Genomic DNA, 22,826 nt, shown 5'->3' on the forward strand with positions numbered 1-22,826 from the left:
TAAATGCAAGCAGTTTCTTAACTTTGTTGGTATCTTTGTATAGGAGAAAGACAGTAACAAAAATGTGTTAGCAACAGTGCACTCTGACACTATTGTGATGGATGGATAGCTAGGATAATGATAGAGACACTGATATTAGAATTTTTCAAGAGTCATTTAAGATGGGGCAACTCATAGAGTATGTCCTAATAATGGGATACACTGTGAAACCCACAGGCCTGATCCAAAATCTGTTATAAACAGTGGAAAGATTCCCACTGAGCTTTGGATGGGGCCCTACATCCCTCTCAAGAATGCTGATCTGGCATTTTCGGAAACAGATTCTAAGCTGGAAGATTTTTTTTGGTTCTGACTAGGATGTCTACATAGTGATACTGCTGGTTTTGTTATTATGATTAGTTTCCAAACACAGGTCTTGATTTACCATTCTATTTCAACACTTTGACACCTCTGCTTCTTGATTGATTTCAATGGAGCTGCACCAGCATTAAATGTAAAACACAGCAGCAGACTAGCCATGGAATATGCTAACTATGAAAAGTCTTGCATTATATAGATATTTTTATTATGGAAAAAAATAAGTTGTCTAAAATCTTCAAAGGAAGTTTGTAAAACTCATGGTTCTAGCTGAAAAATGTGGATCTTTTTGATAGTCACAAGTAACGCATGACATACCTAGCAAGATGAGAGTAAGAAATAATTTTCTTATATTCAGGTTTATTTTGTGCATCACCAGTATTGCTGTTATGTTGAAGATGCTGGTCCCTCTTGGGCTGTGAAAGGTGTTTGATGGTGACAGCAGCAGAGCTGAAATGGATCTGGCAGTAAGCAGAAGGCAGGTGTATGCAAAGATAAAAGGGAGAAAGGTAAAGGAGGCTTGACCATGCAGAGTAGTTGCATTCTGATTCTCCAAATACCTTCTTAAACAGGTGATCAGGAAAATCTGTCTAAGGGGAACTTACATATTCCAAACATGCTACTGAAGGGTTTCTAATCAGCTTCCACAGCTTCTAAGGAGCCATTCCACAGATGGTCAGATCACATGACTGTAGCAGCGCTCTAGCCACCATCACCTTCTTCAGCAGCAGTGGATCCAGGTACAGAGCAAAAAGGGCTGCACGCACCAGCACCACCCCCTCCTCCCACCCCGCTTTGGCTTTGCCATGCTTATCTAGCTATACATGCACAGTGAGCTCTAAGCTCACTGCCCAATCAGTGAGGGCTCTTGCCTGAACTATGTATGAGTGGTGAGCTCTGAGCTCACAAATTGGTCAGAGCAGGCCCACCCAGCAGCCCTGCTCTCATGCAGCTCCAGAACTCCAGAACCCACAAAAGAGGGAAGAAGGGGATGAATGGCAGCAACAGAGCTATCCCTTGGGCTTGAAGGTGTGTGAAAGCATGGGCTCTTCATTGAACCTGTGCAAAGAGCTCACATGCAGCACAGCCCAAAGGAGGTGCAACCATACCACTGTACTTGCTGTGGATCTGCCCCTGGTCCTCAGCCATGGCAGCTAGTGGTGGGAAGCTATATATGCCAACTGTGCACTTTCTGGGGAATTTTCCTATGCAAGGAAATTCTAAGCAGTTGACCTTGAAGTTGTCATGCACAGTTGGGGTAATGCAATGCAATCTGGATCAAGTAAGTGGCTTTCTTAGACCAACATGATCTAATGTCTAGAACCTTTAATAAAAGAGAAGGAACTTATACCAATTTAGCTTCTACATACCACAAAGACAAAGGCATCTACACAAGCAATTGTCAGAGAACCCCTGCATGAAAAACTGTGTGGAAAAATCTTAGATTAACCAAGGTCAGATCAATCTAAATGCCCAGTCACGCAGGTGTTTCCAGAGCTTAAATTGCCCCCAAAATGGTACATCTAATCTAAATTAGTTCACCTCAGGAGATGAAATAACTTTATATTGACATTGGTTAACCTAATCCAGTGAATGCCAACATACATTTACAGCACAGACCTGGGGTTGGAAAAGCCCATCCACTCACCGCAGCCTGAAGGCTGTGCTATTCCTACCCCACCTGACCCTGAATGGACTATTTTTAACACCCTGACTACCCTGCCCCCAACCAGGCCACCCCTCCCTCCCGACCTGCCAGTCACCCCAGATCCACTAACCCCTCCCCCCACTTCCTGTGAACCTGCAAGCTTCCCCCATCCCACCAGCCCCTACCCCACCCTGCAAGTTACTTACCTTGGGATACCCATACTTCTCCAGGCAGCAGCAAATACTTGCATGTGCCACTCCAGGTATAGGTTTAGGCAACCTAAACTGGGTCCTGCAAATCATTGTTTGCACCCACACTCCACAGTCAGTTGTTCAAATGTTCATACCCTAGAGTAACCAGGGGCTCAAGTAATTAAATTGAAGGACTTCTGCTAAAACCTTGACACACTCATTCACAGTGAAGCAATAACTACTGAGTATGGGTGGGAAAAGGAAAAAATGTGAGTGTTTTGCTTGAAAAAATGTCATTAAAATGTATTAGATTATTTGAGCATGTTAGTAGGTCATTCACCCATTTCTCTACCATCAAGAAAGCTACACACTAAAGAAGATAAATGTCTCCCAGTACTGTAGATTTGTCACATGAGAGCCCTCCTCACCAAAAGAGAGTTTCACTCTTGCTCTATACAATATGAACTGAATAACAATTTGAAGGCATCATTTCTCTGTTATTGATTAAAGGTTAACAAGGTTAAGTGTTTAACTGGTATTTTAATTAGATAGCCAGGCGAGAGAGAAATTCTGCTGTTGAAAGTGGCTCTTGTTGAACAGAAGGCAGAGGTCATTGTATGACTTCTAATTAAATTGCAAATTCAAATTAAGTTCTTGTAGTAACAGATTATTGTTTAGTGCTGGGGGATTTTTAAAAGTGTGCTGATTCCTTATGTTTTGCTACTGTTGCAAACAGTGGTGCACCAATATATCGGTTGACTATTGGATCAACACCAGTAAAACGAGAAATGGCATTATTGGCTATCAGCTTTTTTTTGGTTGTTGTTACCAATAATTACAGCCACATGCCCAGAGCACCCTGGTGAACAAAGTCTGGTGCTTGTGCCCTGACACCAACCTGGGCCTGTGGCAGACTACAAGCCCCCAGCAAGGAGAGGAAGGAAGAGAGGGCACTGGGGAGCAGTCACAGGGTGCTGCTCTCAGCAACAATGGTATCATTACCAGTTCCTGCTGCTGTCACTGCCATGCCAATGCCACATGCACAGCAGGGGCCTGAGTGCAGGGGCTGCAGTGGAGATGTTGGGCTGTGCATGGGCAGAGTAAGGTGCCATGCGGGGACATTCTGCTCTGCTGGGCACCGGGTGCCTTTGCAAAAGCAGGTTCTCCCTGGAGGCTGCAGGAGCTTGGCTGCACGGGGCCCACTGGTGCTCATACAGCTGCACACTCTGGGGCTCCAAATGTGCCTGGCACCATTTTCTGCATGAGGGTTTGCCCCTCCCAACTGGGATGACAGCACATGGTGCGCAGGGAGTGGGGCTGTGGGTAGAAGCCATGGGCGAGGGGATGACATGCATGAGAATAAGACGGTCATCGCCTTCCTCATCAAGGGCCGGAGCAGGCAGGAGGCAGGCGTGTGTGTGGAATGCAAAAACAAACAAAAAAGGTTTATTTATGTCAGTAGTTTAAAATGCCTGCACTATTACTAAATATCAGTTATTGGACTGGCATTGGCTGATATGGTTAATTTTGTCATTGGCTCTTGGTATCAGCCAATAAAATCTTTATCGGTGCACTCCTAGTTTCAAATGCTTCTGTCTAGCAAATCATTCAACCGCTGACTTGTGAAAAACAGTTCTTGTCACACTATCTTATGATTAACAGTTAGGTTGAGACAAGTAATTATGTTGAAATACAATTTTTTTACTTTGTACTTCAATTATGTTGAAGCACAAAGCAACATTAACACCATCATACCCCCATGTCTCTCTTTTATTGCCATATTTAAATTCTCTTCTCCTGTTTGAGCCACTAGCTTTAGTCCTGAGCAAAAGGTTCTGTTTCTCCAGTTCCATACATCCTTCACCCCCAGCAGCTTTTTCTCTGCTAATCATAGTTTTTCTACTCCAGCTGCCAAGGGACCTTTTGCCTTTGCCACATCTACTAGACCTCATAAATCTCTATGATGGTCTGCTTGGTCACCAGTATGCCTGTTTGAAAAAAGGGACCTCACTCTTTCCCACCCCTATTTGGAGTGAGTGCCCCAGCCTGTCTCAAATCATAAGAGCATGGGTACCAACTCCAATTTTCTGCTCAGCAGCAGACCAACCTCGTGTATGCAATCACAACATGGGGTATCAATTTCAAAGTGCTCCGAACCACTGCACTTGCAATGGGATATGCCCCAGCAGAATATTGTCCTCCTGTATGGTCCCAAAGTTGTCACACTAAAAAGCCTGACACTGTACTTAACAGTGTGCAAAGACTCATTATAGGCTACAAAACCTACACGCACAGATACTCCCTGCACTCTCAGGCATTAGACTAAGTAATATAAGAAGACAGACTCAACATCATTACTGGCAAAAGGCAAGAGATGACAAAAATCAACTGCTTCATCAACTGTTAACTGGAGACCCAAACAGATGGAGGCTTAAGAGGCTTAAAAATCATAAACCATTTGTAGATAAAGCCCATGAGCTCCAGCAAGAAACTGGGCAGCAACAGAGTAGAGCAACTGCTGGGAAAAGCCAGACCTATTCCTACAGTGTTTTATACCAACACTAAATGAGTCTCCCACTGGGCACAACCTTGGCAGAGAACCATGGGTCAAGCTGAACAGACTAAGATCTGGATACAGATGCTTCACACGATGAAAATTTTGGACAGCCACCTGTGTGAATGCAGTGTCCAACAAACAGCACAATACTTAATTGAAATCTGCAAACTTTATATATGCCCAGATGGGGTAGATGGAATCCACACATTGAGTGATAATACCAGACAGTGGCTCATAGATTTGGAAGTAGATATCTGATGCCATATGAAAAGAAAGAGAACATTTCCTGAACATTCATCATTCAAGATTGCTAAATATTACCCAACGCAAATCAGCCAGTGTGTTTCCAGCTTTCAATGTACGATAAACAGTTGCTGGCCCTTGCAAATGCATGTCATGCTGTTCCCATTGTTAACATCACTCTGTAACAGAATCTGGCCAAGTGCCTATGAGTGTGTGTAGACAAAATGGGAGCTCTAAATCGAAGCAGTGAGTTTTTTAAAACACCGCTTCAATTTAGGGCCATTTAAACCACCCTGTCGTGCACACACCTGAACTTACTTGCCTCTCCAGTGGTGGGGAGAGGGCAAGCTTCCGGTGAACAGAGCAGTCCCTGGGCTGTGGGGTGGGGCTGGTGCTTCCCTCCACAGCAGCAGTGGACCCCCCATCAGGTGGCACCCGCCTGCAGGAACCCAGCTTGGGCAGTCCCGGGGGGGCATTATAGCCATGGAGGGAAGCACCGAGCCCCCATGCAGCTCAGGCAGGCAGGCAGGCTCCAGGGGAAAAAAAAAAAAAAGATTTTGGGCAGAGCCTGCCCTTCTGGGCTGCTGTCAGGCTGCCTGCATGGGCTTCCTGCAGAGCCCCTGTGCCGCATGGAGCCCAGTGCTTCACTACGTGGCTGTAGGGCAGCAAACTAAAACTCCTCAGAGGAGTTTTAGTTTGCTGCTCCCCATGTCATTAAGGCACATTATGCCACCAAATTTGCTACAGCAGCTGGAATTACTGAGCAAAACACTGCCAACAGGTGCAAACACCAACACTATTAAAGCAGCACAAAAGCATTTAACCCACTTTAAAGAGTCGTGCACACATGCCCCTCATTTCGTCTACACGTGACCTATGTCTGAAACATTAATCAGACTGCCATGGGGGACTCCAGCCACTGAATCCCCACTGAACTCCCACACTAATCCTCAGGATTTTGAATAATGTTCAGGCATCACTCCTGGCTTTGGGTGTTCTCATTATACACCTCTCTATCTTTATGATACCCCAAGAGAGAGAATCCACAGCCTCCCTGCCTGGCCTCATCGATAGGGACCTATCTAAATTGTGGTGAGACAAAGGGATTTTCACAGGCTGTTCATGGCACACGGAGCCAATGTCGTGGTCTTTTTGCAGTGAGCGCCCCCCCACCCCATTGACTGGCCAAGGGATCTTGTCAGCCATGCCCCTTACCACTGATTGGTCAAGAGGCCAACCACTCATTTTCAGACTTAAGTATTGCATCTGGCTTCTTAAAAGATAGCACCAAACCCTCTTGTTTTCTTGACTGGCGCCTTCACTGAGTCTGTCACTAGCTCAGCATCTCAGTACCATTCTCTCAAACCATGTGCTCTATGGCTGCAGGGATTGCTGCCCTTTCTTTGCATTCTGGTATGCTTTTATTGGGGGGGGGGAGGGGTCACAAAAATGAAGATTACACAAAACGCTATTTTCATGGTGATCACAGAAACTGCTGTTTTTTGCAGTTTCTACAAACATCATGAAAATACGATTTTAAGTAGGTCCCTATTCATAGGCCAGAAGATGAATTTCCTGTCATTTAAAACAATCCCTTTTTGCAGAATTTATCATCAGAGTTTTGATCCTTCTTGTTTACAGCTTAACTCTTCAGGAGCTACCTGACAGGTGAGAAGGGATACAGATATGAATAGGCTTTGTACAGTTTTTTAAAACAATATGAGACAGGACACACTATTCAGAAAGCTTATTCTCCTGAACCCAAAGCTCCTAGCTTGGTCTTCTTTTGAGAACTGGTGGGACTTGATCTGTGTTTTCTTCTCTGACTTTGGGTAGTACAATGGTTAAACCAAGCCTTCCCTACTATAAACCTCTATTACATCCTTCCTCTCTCTCTCTCTCTGAGTCTTCCCCTCTTAATTTGCTTACATGCTAATGCTTATGTAGCAGGCTCACCTTTCAGAGCTTGGGTTGAGTCCCAGGCTTGCAATCCTGCTGTTTTGATTGGTGGAGCCCATCCACCAATCAGGAAGCAGCAGGAGAAATAAAGTCATGCCTCTTTCCTGAGGGGAGAGGAGAAGAGCTCCCTTGGACCTGACTGAAGACTGTAAACTGTCGGGTCCGGAAGACTTCGGGGTGGAGCCCTGGAGTGTATAAAAGGAACTTCGTGCCCAGCACAAGGGGCAGATGCAGCAAGGGACTCAAGAAGAGCAGAGCCAAGACAAGCTGAGGAAGCTCTCCCTCAGCAGGCAATTGGCCTAAGGCTCCTGAAGCTGCCACTGGAGGAACAGCCTTGGAAGTGGTGCGAGACTGCTGGGGCTGTTGATGGTGTACAGGGACAGTGCACGGAGACCTGGCCCTGAGAGCAGTGTAAGACTGCTTGGGCCCATCACGGTGCACAGTTCAGTGCACAGAGCCCAGGCTTTGAGAGCCCCAAGTAGTGACTTGAGCCTGCGACCCCGGCAGGGCCTTGGGGGCTGCAGTGAGGTGGCTCAGGCCCCATCTCCGGGCAAGCAGCCAGGTTGCACAGTGCACAGGGTGGCGCACGGGCCCGAGCCTTGGGAGCTGGGGAGCAGTGGAGGCTGCTTGGGTTAGCCACCCAGCGTGAGGACAGCTGGCCAGAGCCTAAAGGGCCCAGCCTGTGCTAAGAGAGCTCTCAGTGCTGAGCCAGAGCACAGGGAAATAGTAGTTCTGCGGCGTGAGGCCCAGCACCCAGGAGCTAGCAGCAGTGGTGCTGCAGCTGAGACGAGCTGAGCCCTCGGTGCCCAGAGCGGGGCACAGGGTGGAGAGGAGCCCAACAGTGCAGGAGGGGCCTGGAGAGGCACTGCAGCAGAGGAGACCTCATCGAGCTGCGCCCTGACCACCACCACCTTAGACAGCATGAGTCATTGGGCCGTTGGGTGCCATAGGGGAAAGACATTTGGGGCGGGCAAACCCAGAGAAGGGACTGAGTGAGCATCCCCCCTCCCTAGTCAAGGCCCTAAGGGGAGGGGCCCCTGGTGCTTCCTGGACACCCCCCAAGGGACCCCATTGGAAGGAGGACTATCTCTTGCCATGGGTCAGGGACTATATTAAGGAATAGATGTTATTAAGATTGTTCATGTTTGTGCCCTATATTTTGTCATTGAAAATGTTATATTGTGATGTTGTAAACAGTGTTATTTAGGGTTTGACCTTGGTTAAAGGTTAGTGTTCTCTGTGTATATATATATATATGATATTTAGTTTTATGTTTATGTATATTATAACTTAATAAATTGTACACAGTTAGGAACTTTGGCTTGGGTTAACTCTATAGAGGAAAGAGGGATCTGCTTGAAATTCTGGCATCCCTCTCACAGCACCCCCTCCTGCCTACCCATCCTATTCAAGTGAGAATAGGGCACACCCTTGGGTGTACCCAGGTTACACTTAGCATCTTTCTTGAGTCACCAGTAACTTACTGCTGTGTCAACTTCAACTCCCTGTAGACAAAGCGGGTTGTCTAGATTCAGCTAGGCTATTGTCCCAAACTGTTTTTGCCTCAATAGCTGCCTGTTAAAATTTACCAAACAGATTCCCTTTCCCTTTCTCCCTCCCTCTCCTCATACCTGCAGTCCTTTGTGGCAGACAAATATCCTCAACAGTGAGGGACTGCTGATGGGATGATGAGACTGACCAGAAAGGGATTAATCAGACATAGTAATAATTGCATAATAATTTTCATAATATCAACAAGAATCCACATCCAGCAAATGCCAAGGATCTGTTGACTTCAGTTGAGATGCATATTCAACCATAAGAATCAGTAGGAATTCTTGTACATAGGCAATAAACAGGCCTATATTACTTTGACAGGCTACTTAGCAGATTCTCTAAATTAAAGAGGGACCGCACACTGCTATAAATGCATCCATGACTCAAAAGTTTAAAAGTAGTATTCACAAGTAAAGGCATTCTTGGGAGAGGTGATGGGCACAGCATGCATCGCAAATTTGCCATCTTTGCAGAACAAATTATGCATGAACTGTTTGCAAACCTGCTAAATGGGAGAAACTATATGAGTTATTCTGATATGAAGGGGGTGCCTAAGAATGGACAGGAAAGATTGGCATTGACCTTACTGAACATACTGACTTCTCCTTGATCTTGGGAAGAGAAGTCATTATTATTCCCCCTTTGTGTCAATTTTCCTACCTTATTCTCTGTGGGACTGCTGTGGTCTGTTGTGTGTATAGCCACATCAGCAGAGGCTCTAGTTCTTTCCATGTATAGGATTTTATTTTTAGATTTATGGCTCTCTCAACATATCTCAACATGTGGATTGTTCCTCCTCCTCAGCAAGTTTCTATGTTAGAATCAGGAACTGAAAGATGCATTGATTTCCAGAAGCTAACTCATCTAAAATATACTGGCAAGGGAGCAGCTGCAAAAGTGACTGCCTTAAGCTGTTCCTTCCTCAACAACACAATAGAGAAAACATATATTTATTTTTCATTTGATTGTTCCCAGCTGGTGCTTTCACCAGCCAAACATAAAGACTAGACAAAATTCAGATGTGGATTTTAATACTTCAGTTCTAATTTGGTGGCATTCAGGTGCAGGATCTTTTAAAAGAAAGATAGAGACTCTTTGTAAGATTTCAATCTCCAGTCTCCCTCAACATTGTGTGTAGTTGGACCTTCTGATTTAATACCAGCCCACCTATAATAAATATACCTTTAGACTAACAGTGCAAGAAAAGTCAACCTAGGAGACTTGGAACAGTGGGGCTTAAATATAAAATCTTTGAACTATTGGGCAAAATAGTTTCCCACTTGCCTGTTTTCTCCTTGAAAGAAGCATATCTCTACATCTAACTCTAGTCTGATCCCTTGGGTATACAACACAACACACTGCAGCAGCCACCAGAATTTTAAACATCTAAAAGTATTTTATACAGCCCTCTATAAAAATCTGGTTCCTCTTTTAAGTCATGCTTCATTGAGGTTAATTATGGCTATTTCCATTTTTCAGTGAAAGGGCACTGATGTAAAAAACAATATAGGTCAGAACTCATTTAATCAGTATTTTGGCAAAGGAAAAGGCTATTTTATAATGCAGTGTAGCCCTGGCTGTTTGCCTTATGATATCAATCTTTTCAAACATGGGAATTCAAGATGAAGCAATAAACCATAAACTTCCAGTATTTTTTTACATATGTTGAAAAGGCCACATTAGTCAGACAAAATATCATAGAACCTGAACAGGAAAATGAGTTTTGCTAAATATCTATGCAAGAAGTCACTTAGAGACTTTTTAATTCCCTCCAAAAATCTCATCCATCTTATTTTTATATTTTAAGACAGTGGATGATTCCAAAATAAAGTCTGAAGTAATATCAGTCAGTGCTATGTTCGAATTCACATTGTGGTATATATAAGCTCTCTTAAACACAGCTGTGGCATTAAGCTAATCAAGATGAAAAAGAAAATGTTAAACAAATTTTTATGGAATGTTTCATCCCAAACTGCTTCAACAAACATTAATGTTTAATTATACATAGTCGCATTAACCATCTACAGGTGCATTGATTAAATGCAGCCGCTGCTGTGATGAGACATGACAGCTGTTTAACCACACAGTGAAACTACACAATAGCTTAGGGTAGAAAAGGAAGAATTCTGTATTCAAGTCAGAAGATTTGAGTTAGCCTGCTGCATGTTGACAAACAGGATGACAAAGAGGACAAGTGAGAGAATGCTGGTGATCTGTTTTAGACTCCAAATAGAGCGTTTTTTGCATTAAAATGTTTAAATGTCTGTAGGATTTTATTTTAAAATGTTACATTTAATTGTATTTTGATTACATTTATTCTCAAGTTGCTTGTGCAACTCAAAACTGCTGCTTCTTAGGAAGTGTGCTAGATAGAGACCTGTGCTTTGAGAAGCCGAAGATTTGTACTTGGTCCTGATCTGCATGTACAATACACTGATTGTATACATGTAACCATAAATTGGTATACTCAAAGTAGTCAAAAAAGCTGATAGGGTCCATAACGGTGGCATTGTTATTAGGGCTGTGCGAAATGGCATCGTTCCATTTTGAATTTTGTTTCAATTCAAGACAGCTGTTCCATTCCATTCCGTCGAAACGGTCGAAATGGTGCAACTGTTTCAACATCTGGCCTATAGAATATAATGGGGAAGGACAAAAAAGCCTATATCTTTGTCATTTCTGGCTTAACTTGGATGAAACTTGCAGTAATGGTAGCCCCTTCTGAGGGCATGAAGCCTGCCAAGTATCAAGGGGATAGGTATAGGGGGTTCAGGGAAACTGTACCCTAAAATCTTGAAAGCAGAACTCATGTCACATGTACGTGTTAAGCCACAGTGGGGTCAAAACTGCAGGCATGCTAGCCCCTGCTGAGGCCACAAAGCCTGCCAAGTTTCAAGGAGATAGATGCAGGGGTTTGGGGGAAACTGTACCTCAAGCTGCAGACAAGCAAAACTCGTGACATGAGTGATACTATGTGTATTAAGGTGCAGCAGGGTGAAAGCTGCAGGCCTGCTAGCCCCTGCTGAGGCCACGAAGCCTGCCAGTTTTCAAGAAAATAGGTGCAAGGCTTCTGGGTTCTGGGGCCCTGCACCTCTAGCTGCTGACAGGCAAAACTCGTGTCATGGGTGCTTGTGCAACTGTGTTAGTCTTGGGGGGCGGGGGGTGAAAACTACTGCAGGCCTGGCTGCTAGGCCCTGCTGTGGCTCCAAAGCCTGTCAGCTGTTAAGGAGATAGGTGCAGGGGGGTTCTGGGGCCCTGCACCTCTAGCTGCTGACAGGCAAAACTCGTGTCATGGGTGCTTGTGCTAGCTAGCTACTGTGTTATGCAATCAATCATGATTCACTCAGGGACCAGCTCAATATACAGTAGCTAGCTAGGATAACAAGCACCCTGCATCTGTCTTGGAGCACTGGGGAACAGGGGGCAGGGGAAACTAGTACCTCTCCTTAGTCTGTGGTTTTACCTGTCAACATGTAGAGGTGCAGGGCCCCAGAACCCAGAAGCCTCTGCACCTGTCTCCTGGAAACTTGGCAGGCTTTGTGGCCTCAGCAGGGGCTAGCAGGCTTGCAGCTTTCACCCTGCTGTGCCTTAACACACACAGTGTCACCCATGTCACAAGTTTTGCTTGTCTGCAGCTTGAGGTACAGTTTTCCCCAAACCCCTGCACCTATCTCCTTGAAACTTGGCAGACTTTGTGGCCTCCCCAGGGGATAGCAAACCTGCAGTTTTGACCCTGCTGTGGCTTAACACATACATGTGACATGAGTTTTGCTTTCAAGAATTTGGGGTGCAGTTTCCCCCAAATCCCTGCACCTCTATCCTTGAAACTTGGCAGGCTTTGTGGCCTCAGCAGGGGCTAGCATGCCTGCAGTTTTGACCTCACTGTGGTGTAACACGTACATGTGACACAAGTTTTGCGTTCAAGATTTTAGGGTGTAGTTTCCCTGAACCCCCTGCACCTATCTCCTTGATACATCTCAGGCTTCATGCTCTCAGAAGGGGATACCATTTCTGCAAGTTTCATCCAAATCAGGCCAGAAATGACAAAGTTATTGTCCTTCCCCATTATAGCCTACGGGCGAAACATCAAAATAGTGTCGAAACAGCAAAACATTTCGACTTGCCTCATTTTGTTTCAAGGCTGTTTCAACTATATCTGTTCTGTTTTGATTTTGCTGTTTTGACCTCAAAACAGGTCAAAACAGCCTCGAAACAAATGTGGTGGAGAAATTTCTCACAGCTCTAATTGTCATTAAGTAGGGGGCAGATCCTTATCTATGCACAAACTCGCTGTTCTGCTAGAGGATTGATACCCTGAGGTTCTGGGCCAGTATTTTGCACACGTTTAAAGCATGGGTGTCTGATGCCTCTTGAGTCAAGGGGGGCACATGCCCCCTCCGACACCAGTCAGTGACTGTGGGGGAGTCCTCCGGCGGCCGATCCCACTGGCCACGAGGACAGCGATCTCACTCATAATAAAATTGGCCACAATGCTTCTGGAGCTCTGTGGCCACTTCCAGAAGCTTTTGCTGGCAGCCCCACTCCCGTCCAGCTCTTGCAGTGGGGGCACTGGTGCTCCCACCTGCCCCCTGCCCACTGGCTACACAGGGAGGGAGGCCTGACAGAGGGTGCACCAGCGCTCTCAGGGGGTGCACAGGCAGCCTCGTGCACCCCCTATGCATTGCCCCTGGTTTAGAGTGCTCAAGATATACCTAAATTATGCAGTATCATACAGTATGGGAAACAGAAATCAGAACTATTTTGCCAAAGCACATCTGCTTTGTAAGATAAAAATGCAATTGCTATCTCATCTCAAAAGGATGAGCTATTCATGGAAATTGCATCATAATCCATTAGTACAGAGACAAGACAAATACACAGACACACACACACACACACACACACACTACTCCATTATGATTAACATACACAACATTTTCAAAAACTTACAGAGTTAACTTGCTTTCCAAATGTTCTGTAGCTGGATGAATTGTTCATAATCAAGTATAAGGGTCTCTTTAGTAATAGATGACACTCTGCAAATCAAACAAACAAATGGGAGATGTAGCTAGGTCACCACTTTTATTTATGGGTCTCTGGCCCAAACAGCATGACTGAAAATTAATGAAAGGGTTTGTCCATGTTATATCTTATCAAAAATTTCTTTGCTTTAACTTTCTTGAGGATATTGTACTAGAATCTACCTCTCACTGTCTTTTTTCACTTTAAAAGCTGTACAACATTAGTATTTCAAGTCCAAAACATGTTAGCAGCCTTACAGGGTACGTCCAAGCATTACATTTAAATCATCAACCTAATCAAGGTTAAGTCAGTCTAAATGCTCATGAGTGCAGGCATTCACAGGGCTTAACTCAACCTAAAAAAGGCAGAGGTGAACTAACTTTTGATTGACCTGTGTTGACCCAATCTAAAATGGGTTAACTTGGTCTAGTAAATGCCTGAATATGTTCACAGCACAGTGCTGGTGGTGGGAAAGATCAGCCCCTCATCCCAGACCTAAGCCTGTGCTGTTCCAACCCTCCCACACTAAGCAGGCTATTTTTAACTTGTCAACTCTCCAACCCTGGACCAGGCAACCCCCACTTCACAAATCCTTCAGCCCTGTGGACCTGCCAGCCACTTCCTTCTGATCCTGCATGAAGCAAACTGTTACAAATCTACAAACATCAGATCTTGGTCGGAAGGTGTGGGCAGAAACAGACGACCGTAGCAGGGTGCAGGGCCCGGGATAAATCAACCTATATGGGACCTGGATGCGGCAGTGGTAGCAGCAGGGTGGTGGGGTTGTGGTGAGCGGCCAGACAAAAAGCTGGCCCAGCTCCACAGGGCTCCCCAAAGCATGGGGCCTGAGGCAGTTGCCCTGATTTGCCTCCCCCACCTCCCCCACTAGGGACGGCCCTGGGCAGAAAGACCAGAGCCTACCAGAGCTGTGGTCAGAATCAGGGTCAGCTAAAAACAGATCCATTTTTGTGACTCAGTGCAAAACCAAGCCCTAATGCTTCAAACCTAGTAGCCTTCATTTAATTTTATTTTTAGTGCTTTCCTAAGGAGTGCAGAACTTTACCTATATTGAGAATTGAATAGCTCTTGTTGAACCCAACTAAGTAAATACATCATTTCTTATTTCATTTTAAACAAGACACTACCATGTTTGTCTATCAGAAAGATCTATGTTTAATCACTTTGGAATAAGTAGGTAGTTCAGTGGTGTTTGGGCTCCTGAAAGAAAATGAAGTCACAGAGAAAAATAGGCAAAATTGATACTCAAATCTCCAATAGTTATTTTTATAGTGTCATAGCAAAGTATGGTAAGTTACAGAGGAGATTCAAGGCATATGGCAGTATCTCCTTCTACAGACAATACTAGAAGGGCAGAAGTAAACAATAACAGGGAAATAAAGAATTTAGATTGTAAGTTCTCTGGGGCAGTATTTGTTCTCTTTTTGTACAATGCTTACTACAGTGGGGCCCTGGTCCATGACTACGACCCTCAGATACTAGGATAACATGAATAATTACTTATATTAATAGCACAGAGATGGCATTGCCAATTATCCTTCTCACCTGCATAATGTGGGAGTTTCTGTGAGTTCCCATAGTGTCATACCTACTTCGTTAGACATGATAATAAGCTGTATAATTCATTAAGACAAACTTAAGCTCCCATGTGCTGTGCACCAACAGACAGTATCCTTTTCTGAAAGCTGAGCTAGAAGGTAAAGAAAGTGACTTGGCTAGAGACCCAAATCACATAACTAGAACCTCTAGGCCTAGCATTAAGACCTTGACATTTGCACCACCAAAAGTTTTGATGAAATATGACATGATTCTGTTTCACCAGATGAAAATATTAAAATTGTAACCAAAAAGAAACTTTGGGGACTTGTTGATGATATCAAACAGAAGCCTCCTTTGAAGAAATAGGGTGATTGTTATGTTATGGTATGTTACAGAAGAGTTTCATATCACCTCCAGTCCAGTTATTGTAAGAGAGGCTCCTGAGATTTTTGTTTTGAATAAAGAAAACTCTTTCTTTATTTTTCTATTATCATTAGCAACCTACTTAATTAACAGCCAGACCCAGACAAAGGAATTTTTGTGGTTTGGTTCTGGCAAGAACAAGTCAATTTCATGGGCATTTGCTGGTGGCTCCACCCCTGCCACTGATTGGTGGAGAGACTCTGGGGTGGCAAGGAGAGACGAGAGGGCAGCCACCATCTTGGCTATTGGCTGCCCTTTGCACCACCCCACCTACTGGCTCGTTCTTCTCCCGGGTGGGCTGCGAAGCAGCAAGGACCACTGACTCCCATTGGGGAATCAGCATTTTATTTTTATTAAGTTTTGGTTTTTTTTAAGGTTGATTTCATGGACAATTGTGGATTTTGGTTTCCATGAAATCATGAATTAAATAGGTCCCTAATTATCATCCCTCAGAGGGGGTAGGATTGGGTTAGTTGCTGATTTGGAAACAATGAGTAGGGTTAGCACCTCTATGTCTACATTTTTCCTACATTAAATTATGCTACACAGTCTGCTTTAAAAAAAAGCACCTGGGTGGGTGCCTGCCACCCTGGCAGCCTGGCCTGGGGCCAGACAGTCGCAGAGACTTGCATTGGGCCTACAGCCACATTTGCACTCCAGTGGCTCCCGCCGCCGCCCAGAGGCCCCTCCAGGGGCCCCTGCCGCTGCCAAGAGGCTAGGGGCCACTGGGAAAGGGCTTGTCCGGCCTTGGGAGCAGCACAGGGGGCACCCAGGGAAACACAAGCTGGCAGGGATGTGGCCTTGGATGTGGGAAGCATAGGGAGTTGGTGCGGAACTTACATCGCATGCCTGAGGCTTGGGGTGGCAATGGCCTGGCTGTCCCCCTCCCCATCCCCATGGGCAGCCCTAGCAGGTACCACCACTGTGGGATGAAGGCCTGCCTGCCCCACCCCACAGGGGCTCAGCGTCCCGGCAGCAGCTCACCCCTCGGCCCCAGGGAGGCTGCACCAGGAGCTGGAGCGGGAGTGTGGCCGCTTTTCTGCTCCGGAAGATCCTGCTGCTGCGAGGAGCCTGGGGGCCCTAGGAAAGTTCCTGGCTGGTACAGGGGACAGTGCAGAGGGCTACCTGAGGCCACTGGGGTCAGCACAACCCAGCAGGGACCCAGCGTGGGGCATGGGAAGGCCAGGGAAGCCGCAGATACTTCTGGAGCAGAAAAGTGGCCGTGGCCCCATTCTGGCTCCTGGCCCAGCCTCCCTGCTGGTCCTGGGGCTAGGGGGTGAGCTGCTACTGGACTCCTGTGGAATGGGGGGGGCCGGGCTTTCCCCCCACAAATACCACACACATATATCCACAGCTCCCCACAAACCCCACACCCACCCAGCCATACCCCACAACACCCAATACACTATACAAGAATAAGACTGCATTTTGAACTATTATGCAATCACTTCTATATATAAAGCAGAAACACACAAATATCAGGACAAAAATACTTTTTTTAAAATTGAATTAAAATATATTATTATGGGTATTTGATTTTTAGTACATAATTTGGTTTTTTTTCTGGTTCTAAGATAGCAAACTCTCTTCCCTAAAGGAGTACTTCCAGGGGCAATGGGTTGGGGGGGACTTCCGGTGGCAGGGGTCAGAGGATAGTGCCAGGACTTCTGGTCCCAAGTTGGCAACCAGGGGCGAGGCACCTGTCAAGGGGCAGGGCTACCCATGTGGCCCTCAACACCTTGCCAAAACTTAGTAAGCGGCCATCCACCCAAAATAATTGTCTGCCCCTGATGTAGTATCAGACTTCCTGGGCCTTTGTACACACCACAAAAGTGGTCTTTAAAGTGGCTTAAATGCCCTTTTGCACAACTTTTGTGGCGTTGCTGTTTGCACATACGACAGCGTATTCCACTTTAAATGACTTTGGTACGTAGCAAGATAAAACATCTCTGAGGTGTTTTAGTTTGATACCTAACAAAGTACAACAGTGCATGGAACACTGGAAGCCAACATGCTCGGGGCTTGGTGTACTCGGGGCTGTGGGACCCGGCAGCAGGCAGGCTCTCCTGAAGTAAAAAAAAAAGCAGCAAACCTGATCTTTTTTTTTTCCTCCCTGGACCCTGCCTGAGCTGTGTTCCTTCCACAGCTGCGGGGGGAGGGAAGGGGGGCAGTGCCTCCCTCCGCAGCTGCAGCACCCCCTGGGACGTGTGCCAGCAAGTGAGTGCTGCCTGCCCCCACGTAGCTTAGGGACCACTCAGCCTACTGGCAGCTTGCCGTCTCCCCCCTCCACCGAAGAGGCGGGTAAGGATTGGGCCCCCACCCTTGTGTACATGCCATGGGGGTTTCATTCAGTTTAATTTTCCCTAATTTGAAGTGGTGCTTTTAAAAACCCACCATTTCAATTTAGGGAGAACTAAACCAAATTAAACCCCTGTGGCATGTACAAGCAGCCCCTGATTTTAGATTAAACCAGTTTATTGAACTTCTGTCCCAGATCCCCTCTAGATTTAAGTTAACTCACAGTCCCCTGGCATCCCAGGATGCTTTGCACCTCCCCCACAGCCTCCCCCTTGCAGGGGGTGTGGGCTAGCCTTGGCCCAAGCTGTCTGCTCCAGCTGAGCAGGTAGGGATGCTCTAGCACCCCCCCGCCCCCAGCTTCTGGCTTGGGTCACTGCAGTCCTGTGGCTGCATTTGTGAAATCAAAAGTAAATGTCTGTTCACTTGCTTATCAGTTCAATTTATGTACCTTAAACTAACCTGCAAAGATTGAATTGATTCAGCCTCAAGCTTTTTGACTGTCTGTACTTAGCCTGTGTCTCAACCTGATCTCCATTTATTAGAGACTAGCTGGAGATTAAAGCACAAGTTTCATTATTCTTTCAAAATGTTTGTCATCATTAGGTATGATAACTCAGGGGATTTTTAATATTCCTCTAAATATCTTTTTAGATCATAAATTCTTGCCCTCAAGGACCTCCAACAGAGGATGAAGCAGTATTGATTTGGAGCATTTTTTCTACCTTGTATTGTATTGTATTGTATTATGTCCACACATAACACTCAAAAGTGTTTGAAATGTTCCTCTTTTAAAATGTCTCCAAATGTGCATGCGTCTACACCCGAAAAGAATCTCATGGAGATTCTACTGTTAGAAATTACTGGACCCCAGATCTGAGACCCCTGACAGCAGCTAACCCACTTATAAGCAGAAGTGCAGTTCTTTAAGCCACCTTTTGTCTGGGGATTCAACTCAGTCAACATAAACCATGAGACAAGCAGGACCAGATTGGCTGGGTTGCTGATTGCAGCAGGATCTCTGGTCAGTCTCTGAAGCAATATTAAAATGCTTTGTTTGGGTCGGTAGCTATACTACATAAAAAGGGCAAGATGTAGGGGTTTTTCCATGCCATAGAAACTGCTACAGTTCAAAAGGATTGAGACTGTACTTCCCAAATGCTAAAGGGATTGATCTGGTCCATTTCTGTTTAACATATTCATCCAAAGCACTCTGAACTAAACTGGAAAGATTTTTCATGGATTTCACTGTGCTTTTGAACATACCTCTACGGGGAAAAATGAATAACTGCTGTGTGACCATACAAATACTGATTTGGTGTTTGCTTTTAATGCTATCTTCTAAAATTATGTTTAGTATATTTAAGAAAATTAAACCTTCCATATTTGTAAAATCTGTCTTTAAGTAATTTTTGCAACTGATTTTTCTAAGCTTCAGTACTGATGGTTTCATTGCAAATCAAAGTAAGACTTTTTCTATCACATTTCAAGAATAGGAAGAACAGCTCAATAGTACTTGAAAAAATTACGGTTGATGAAAAGATGTAAGTGTTCACTGACCTTAGGAAGAACACTTCCATGCTGGTTTTCACTATCAGAAGTGCAGTGTGCCTTCCAGGCTCTTCTGTCCTGAGAAAGCCTTTGTCTCCAGCTGTTCTGAAGTTTCAGCTTCATATTAATACAGGTTACAAACCACAAATTTATCTGCATCATGGATATTTTCACTAAACAGGTAAACATAGCATTGGCAATGCAGCAAAAAAAGATAGTACACTTCCTATTAGGCTTTCTTATTTGGTGCTCCGAGGGGTGAGGCCAGGGTGTGATACATGCTTAATAATTCAATGAGTTTCTCCTTCAGAACCCATTCTTCACTTGGCCACACTGGATTTCATAAAGAACAATGGGCCAGATCCCAAACCTATTCAAGTCAACTTGAGACTTTTCATTGACTCCAGTGGGCTTTGGATTGGGATAAATTTCAAGGAAAAAGGTAAATTTTAGAATATTTGATATATTTCCCTGCTGTTTCTTGCCCAGGAGTGATTATTGTAGTTGGCTAGGTTGATGGACTCAAGATTTTAAAATCAGTCTTTTCATTCCAGACTGTGGTGAAGAGAAAGCTATTTAGTGAGATTTACTGGCTATACATCAGTCTTTACATTCAATTTTATCTTGCTAGATTCACAACATAGAACTCACTCTTCTTTTCTCTCCATCTAATCTAATGTTCACATTCTCAACACATGCAGACAGTAGTGAGGTAAGAATTTCCAGTGTCAGTTCACTTGTTTATGTACAGTACACTTGTTTGCACCTACACACCCAAATGATGTGAAAAAAGAAACTGGATGTCCAAATTGTCACAGAAAATACAGGCTATGAATGTGATTAGAGTGTCAAAAACTCAAAACAAATGCTGAAAAGACTGGTGAGCAAAAAGGGAAATGAAAAGTATTGTAAAGACCAGCTTAAGGTGAGCATTGTTCAAGGAAAATGTGTATGATAGAGATGCGTAGGGTTGGAGAGAATCTCAGTGATCATCTAGTTCAACCTGCTGCACAAATGCAGGACGTGCTTGTATTCCAACCCTTTTACCATCTTGGTTACTCACCTTTGGATCTTCTTAAATTTCTCGACATTCTTCTTAAAATGCAGAATTCAGACTTGCATAAGTACTTCAGCTGAGGTCTTACCTGTGCTAAATAGAGTGGTACTAACACATCCCACATCTTGCCTGCACCACTTCTAAAACTGCATTTGCTTTTTTGTGACTGTATCAGGCTGTTGGCTTATACTGAGTATGTGAGCCACTACAACTCCCAGATCTTTTGCAGAAGTTCAACTGTCAACCCAGCTATCTCCCAGAATCAAGTTTGCATGTTTTTCTTCCTTAAGTATAGCATTGTACATTTGCATTTGTTGAATTTAATTTTATCCTCTATAGTCCAGTTACAGTATTTACCAAACCCTTTTGAATTCTAATGCTACCTTCCAAAGTGTTTGCAAGCCCTTCCAGTTTTATCCTCTGCAAACTTAACCAGAAATATCTGTGTTCCTAAAATATTGGTCAGTTTTACTTTGAAAAGAGCTGAGAGAATAATTCATGTGTTTAATTATGTGTTAAATGAATTTTATCTTTCTGTTCATGAATTCTCTTGATTCTTCCTCATTTTCTTTTCAAAAAATATTTTACAAATATTTTTTTCAAATACTGTTTGTTCTGTTGCTTGTTCCTCAAAAAGGTAAACATGTGACCATTTGATTTCTCTGCTTGGGCACAGTAAATTTTCATTTTAATCTGATTATAACACTATTTTTAAATTAGGTTTCTGGTGTGAAACTCTCCAGTAACAAACATAAATTTGCTTTCCAAATATTCTTCAGTTACTGCTTAAATAGCTGTTTTAGCAATCTTTCTTGCCAGAAAATTCACTTTGAGGTATTTACAAAGGATGTGCAAATACTGTGAAAGCAAAAACCATTTAAAATTCAAAGGAATACTTGGGTATTAAACATTGTGTAATATTCATCAGCTTCCACTTGGACCTTAGGCTGAGTAAGGAGTTTCTGACAAGGCATATCCACCAGAAAGTGAGTAATAAATGTTATTAGTAAAAAAACCCTAACAGTTGGATTGAAAAGTTATGGATTTATGTTTGCTGTGGCTGTAGATGGGAGGAAAAGTAACTGTAAAGTGCCTTCTGTTTCCCCAGTCTCAAAGCAAAAGATTCTGAAGCGGCTCCCAACATCTTGGAGAGTAGCACTAATTGGTCTATGCCAGTTAAAGTAGTCTCATGGGGATCACTCTAAGGATTGACTGGAGCACTTGGTTCTCTCTTCCAGCACACATGGAGACTGGGGGCAAATGGTGTAGAGCCAGCTATGTTGGCTTCACAGTACCTGAAGAGGCTCGTATGCCAATAGAATGGCTGGTTCCCATTAATGATATATTTGTCTGTTCTGCAATCTTGAAACAGCACCAAGCATCTGGAACAGCATCTGTGGATCTATACAGAAGAGACAGAAGCTTCTATAGGATAGGAAATCCAAGTTAAACCTGCAGCTCTGCCTTCAACTCAAGCTACTTTAAAAAAAAAGGCTGTGTGTGTGTGTGTGTGTGTGTGTGTGTGTGTAAATGATGTTCCTCCCAACGTTGTTGTTTTTTAGGGGTTTGGTGTGTTTGCATCCCAGCCTTCTGATTTAAATTTAGTTTGCCCCTCTGTATAGTTCATGTTTTCATACAGCCCAATTGTTTTGAGAATGCATCCAAAATGTTTTAAAACTCACATTATTTACTCAAGATAGTAGCCTGCAGCTGCTGCTGAGCATATAAGAATGTGCAAAACTGTGCTGGAATACTAAGTATTGCAGCAGTTAACTACATTCTTCTGTGCCCTAATGAAATGAAGCAAAGGAAAGTTACAAGCAAGAACAATGATAAAAAGGCAGAGAAAATGACTGTTGAATGAAAATCAAAAAACTATTATACCCAAGGGAATTTAAAAAATACCCCATGAAATGCCTGAAGAACAAATGCTGAGCATCAGAATCAATATAAATGGTACTGCAGGAAGCGAACTTTAAAGAATGGTACTGGGTTATTGTTGTGTGAAAGTACAAAAGCTGCATGCTGTTCTTACAGGGAAATATTCTGTTTTAAGATCTATAATAACTTGAGAAAACTACACACAAGAGACAAAGGAATATGATATAGCAGGGGTATTCCTAGACACATTAACATGTCTGTGAAGTGAAAGTTCAAACAGAACCCATCTAACCTATGCATAGCTCAAGTCAATACCATTAGGGCCTGAAATAAAGTCTGCAAAGTTAATAGAAGTCTTCAGCGATTTCATCAGCAAGTCTTACATTTTATCCTAGTTCACGTTAAATTGTGATTTATCAACTTAGAACAATATTTCTTCTGTAGGTTGTTTTTAACTATACCCAAGCATGCATCTAAGGATGTGGGAAACTTGGGTCCAAATACACATCTTCCACCTCCAAAGAAAGA

General features: G+C 44.0%; 1 long non-coding RNA gene across 1 annotated transcript; it reads right to left on the reverse strand.

The window, feature by feature from the left end:
- Window positions 1-740: 740 nt before the first annotated feature.
- LOC112549950 lies at window positions 741-19,455 on the reverse strand. The gene is made up of 3 exons (XR_003093593.1): window positions 19,370-19,455; window positions 13,463-13,548; window positions 741-818 (listed from the first exon to the last, which is right to left on the reverse strand). It is a non-coding gene; the product is annotated as an uncharacterized LOC112549950 (long non-coding RNA).
- Between the last annotated feature and the right edge of the window lie 3,371 nt (window positions 19,456-22,826).

This window comes from Alligator sinensis, unplaced genomic scaffold, assembly GCF_000455745.1.
Source record: "Alligator sinensis unplaced genomic scaffold, ASM45574v1 scaffold340_1, whole genome shotgun sequence".
In the NCBI taxonomy this organism is placed as follows: domain Eukaryota; kingdom Metazoa; phylum Chordata; order Crocodylia; family Alligatoridae; genus Alligator; species Alligator sinensis.